The sequence below is a fragment of the Athene noctua genome, chromosome 15, assembly GCF_965140245.1.
Source record: "Athene noctua chromosome 15, bAthNoc1.hap1.1, whole genome shotgun sequence".
NCBI lineage: Eukaryota > Metazoa > Chordata > Aves > Strigiformes > Strigidae > Athene > Athene noctua.
The window spans coordinates 3,934,362-3,939,319 of NC_134051.1; positions in this window are offsets into that span (position 1 = coordinate 3,934,362).

The following is a 4,958-nucleotide window of genomic DNA, read 5'->3' on the forward strand; positions in this document are numbered from 1 at the left end:
CCCTTCCACTCTTCTTTCTTCCCCTTACTTTGTTGGTCTTTGTGTCTTCCAGGTGGTGATTTGTTGGTGGTTCTCTCTTCAGATGCTGCTTGGTTCTTCAGGGCATCAGGCACTGGACAGTGGTGGGAAGAGGGGGCTGTGAAAACAACAGTAGGGAGTAGCAGAGTGTGGAGGGAACACAGGAGAACCTGTAGCTATGAACCCTGTTAGCCTCGTCTATGAAAATGGAGTGTAGCCCTTTGAATCCTTTTTAAGGAGCAACAGCTGTTCAATGGAAGAAGCTGTTGTAACAGAAAATGCTGCACTAGATTTCCCTCTGTGCGTCTGGTTTACACCATGCAAACCGGGTTACAGGAATTCTTTCTCCTTTCCAGGGAGGTCTCTGAGGCTGCTGTGATACTTGTTTAGCTTATCTTTAAATTGCCAGATTAAGATTCTGAAACTGGACTGGGTTAACTGGATGCTCTGCTGGACAGGACAACCTCAAGCTCTTCATGCTAAAGGAGGTCTGAGTGTGCAAAGAGGAATGAGAAGGGTGTGCTGCATGGGGTGTCAGAAGTTTTATTAACATCACCTGCAATTTCATTTTTATTCAGATGCAGTAGAGGATCTAATGTGACAGTTTAGAGTGTTGAAAAGAACAAGGAGTGACCTTCTACATCCTGCACCCCTTGGGATGCACTGGATCAGCGCTAGTGTGGCCAGCAGGACTAGGGCAGCCATCATCCCCCTGTGCTCGGCACTGGTGAGGCCACACCTCGAATACTTGGTTCAGTTTTGGGCCCCTCACTACAGGAAAGACATTTTGGTGCCAAGGGCTGTCCAAAGAAGAGCAACGAAGCTGGTGAAGGGTCTAGAACACAAGTCTTGCGAGGAGCAGCTGGGGGAACTGGTAGAGAAAAGGAGGCTGAGGGAAGACCTCATTGCCCTCTACAACTCCCTGAAAGGAGGTTGTAGCGAGGTGGTGGTTGGTCTCTTCTTCCAAGTAACAAGCAATAGGATGACAGGGAATGGCCTCAGGTTGCGCCAGGGGTGGGTTTAGGTTGGATATTAGGAAAAATTTCTTCACAGAAGGGGTTGTCAAGCACTGGAACAGGCTGCCCAGGGGAGCAGTGGAATCACCATCTCTGGGAGTATTTAAAAGACGTGTAGATGCGGTGCTCAGGGACACAGTTTAGTGGTGGTGGGCTTGGAAGTGTTTGGTTAATGGTTGGACTCGATCTTAAAGGTCTTTTCCAACCTAAACAATTCTGTGATTCTGGAGTAGCTGTGTACCTCAGCTAGAGGCCACAGGTCTTTTTCCAGCTCCTGATAAGATACAGTTGGCATCTTCTGATTTACACCGGGATTCCTTGATAGTGCAATAATGAAATACCTTTAAATTGTCCATCCTCAAAGATTAGAAGAGTGAGGCAGCAGCTAAACTGGCATAGGTAAACATGCATAAGGTTCTTCTGGAGGTAGACAACATATGTGGAGTTCAGCTATACGCTTTGGAGGCTGGGCAGCATTCCTGCCTTCCAAGTCGATGTAAGGTCCTTTGCCATCAAAATCGGTGTAAATAGTGCAGGAAAAATTACTAGATACTATATATGGATGTACAGAGCCTTGCAGGACACTGGAAAGGAGCAATACAATGTGGCCACGTCCCAGTGCAGGGTGTTTCATGAACACAGACTGAAGAAATTAAAAGCTTTGGTGATTTTTTTTTTTTGATGCTAACAGTACAGCAGGTGAGTGCATTAGCCTGCAAGCTGGTCACCTGGTGCTCACTGATAGAGTGCCTAAAATAGCATCTGTTGATACTGCCTGGATGGAAGGTGGATGCTAGTTTATAAAATTTGATGCAGTGAGAAGCGGAGCATGCTTGCTGTGAGAGTCATCAACTGCCTGACACATCTTTAACCTCTCCAGCCCTGGGAATCCTCTGGGAATCCCAGCAGCCCTTGAGGTGCTAATTTTTTTGCCTTGAGAGATTTGTGGCTAAAAGATCAAATAAGATTTCTGTTACTGGAATGCAAACCTACCCTTTGTCATTGTACCCACCAAACACGCTGAGAGGTGGTGCTAGTCCTGGGAGACCATACACAGCAAGGAGCAGTAGCTGCAGGGTCAGGAGGGCACATTGACCCAAATCTTACATATTTTTCATGCTGCTGTGTTTAAGCTTCATCACTGTGTGCACCAGCAGCCTCTCTGGGTCCTCACCTCAGACTCAGCTTTGCCTTTTATTTTGCAAAGACGCGCCCAAAGTGTTGGTGTATGAAGATTTTGTGTGTGGCTAACAGAACATATCCTAGTGGAAAAGGGGGATGTATGGCATCGTGCAGGTGAACACAAACTGAAGTGCTGATAGGAATACAGGCAGGTGCTCGGAAGCTGCCCTGGACATGCCTTTGTGTCCGAAAGGGCCTCCGCATGGAATGCAACAGAGGCTCTTTGGTAAAGCAGCAGCGTAAAGGATGAGTTGTTTCAAATGTGGTGGTAAAAGGGAGGCATGGGAAGCTAGTTAAAACCTGGTTTTTCGCTTTCTGCACAACCTCAGAACACATTGTGCGAGCAGAGACAGCTTGTACGGATCTTGCCTCAGAACTTCAGTGTTGGTCGTAGCGGTGAAGCTGCAGTTGTGCGGCCCACGCTCTTCCAGCTCCCATCTTCACCACTCTAAATTACTCATCCTCAGATGCATTGTGTCACTAACCAGTTTCAATCCAGCTTGTGCTTTTCGTGCAGCAGGAGTGGTGCCCCCTGATTCTTCTAGCATATTGAGGCAAACCAAGAGTTCGCCTGGAAGAATCTCATCAAGTTTATTTGGTTTCCTGGCTGTAAACAATGCTGAACCCTGCTTTGTGCAGAAAATTGATCTATTGGGTTTGATTTTTACTGGGACCTTATTAACTGCTGCTTGTCTCTTTTTTTCTCTTTGTTGTTTTTTTTTTTTGTGTTTGGGCTTTTTTTGTACATTATTCTGCAAGTTAAAGCCTGTGTGTTGACAAACTGTTGGTGATAAACAGCATGGCCTTCTCTCCTGCTCTGCCTAGGCTCATCAGCTGTGGAGTCAAACCTATATCCTCCAGAGTAGAAGATGGAAAATATTTATAGGCAGTGAAATCCAGTTTGAAAGGACATTCCTGAGACCTCGTGCTTTTAAACTTGGACAGAATCCCTCTCACGTCTGGCTCAGGACCTTGAAACTGGACTGGCCCATAAAGTAGTTCACTGGGCCAGATCGAGAACAGAGTTTTCTCTCGTCCAGACTTCCTGCTGAGACTATCGAGAGAGTCTTGGGTAGGCTCCAGGTCTGTGATTTATGGACAAACCACAGGCCAGGAATCTGCAATCTAAGCTCCCTGAGCAGCAACTGTTTAAAACATTATGGGAAGAAATGGCCACTGTTTCCAAAAGAAGAAAACTTGGGAGTCGTTAATAATGTTTAACACTTCTGTAGTGCCTCACAATTGTTAATTAATCCTCCCACTCCCCTTGTGAAGTAAGTCAGAATTATTTTTATTGTACAAATAAGGTCTGCGTGGAGCTTAAATAAATTTCCCTAAGAAACACAGTGAATCTGAGTTACGGACACAGCTCAGGACTCGAGAATCCCAGCACAAACTGAAACAAACCTCCTCCAAGATCCAAAGGCATAAAGAGAAGTACCTGCTGGGTTTGGATGAGGCAATCAACACAAATGTAACAGCCACTCTGAGACATCTCTGCCCAATACCCTGTTCATTTTGAAATTATTCCTAGAGCAGTTCTGGGTCTGCCCAAATCTTACCCATTGAGATCATGTGTTTTCCCAGTACCTCCTGGGTTCAGAAATTCCTGGGATTTCAGAGAATACTTGGAAGCTTAGCTGCTTACTGGAATTATGCTGTAGAAAGTCCCTTCCAGCTGTTTCTCTCCCCTATTGCTTGGGAAGAAGAGGGTGGCAGGCTAAAATCTATTTTGCTATCTTTCTCTGTCCAGAATAGCTCACCTCCTGACACTTCTGAAGTGTCTTAAACACATGGGTTTTCCTTTTCTTTCATCAGCGAGAATCTTTTTTTGCAGAAAGAAAAGGTCATTTGTTCTCCCTTTGCTCTCCGAATCATCTTTTATTTTGCCTTCACCTCCCCCCTTACACTTAACCTCCATCTTCTCTAGAGCATTTACTGGTGGATGCTGCAGTTGCAACACAGTCCAGGCCAAGAGGGGAGTTCATCTGCCTGGACAGTCATCTTCCTGTTCTCACCTGTGACAGAGGGGTGCTCCTTGGTGCTGTGTCAGTCCCAGAGTCCCTTCTAGCAAGAATTTAATCTCAAATCACAAACACGTTCCCATCCTGGAAACAGTCTGGACTGTGAACAGGTGGAATGGGTAAAAAAGTCTGCTGTAAGTCCTGGTCAAAATGGAACAGTTGGCAGGAGTGTGAGGACCAGAGGCTTGTGTAAGTACTTAAATTTGTAAGGACTCCTGACTGTCGCATTGCTGTTGATCTATTTACGGCAGCAGGCAGGATGAAGAATTGGCGAAAGAAGCAGAGTTTCCCCCTCTTCTTAAATCTTTATGGCCAAAGGTATTGTAATGACTTGTCCATTGAATGTATCTGTCCAACTTTATTCCAAATGTCAAGATACAATCTGCAGGGGATTTGGGATCAGGTTACAAAGCAGGAGTCTGTGAGGCCAGAGTGGTTCTCCTTTTGCAGCCCAAGTAAATGAGGGGTAATTGGGGTTAAAACCTGATCCAGAAGTAAATCAGTAAGTAAATCCTTCATGGAACTGTCCCAAATTAAACCCTTAGAAACTTGGGAAGTCAGAGCTGTGACAGGAAGCAGAGGGAGATTCAACTTGAGGTTTGTTTCGCTAATGTATCTCAATCACTGGACTTGTTCTGTCTCAAGTGTTTTAGCAGACATTTTAAAAAGCAAGTGTTCTAATTTGTCTTGTAATGTGCTTCAAGAAATCAAAGGATAT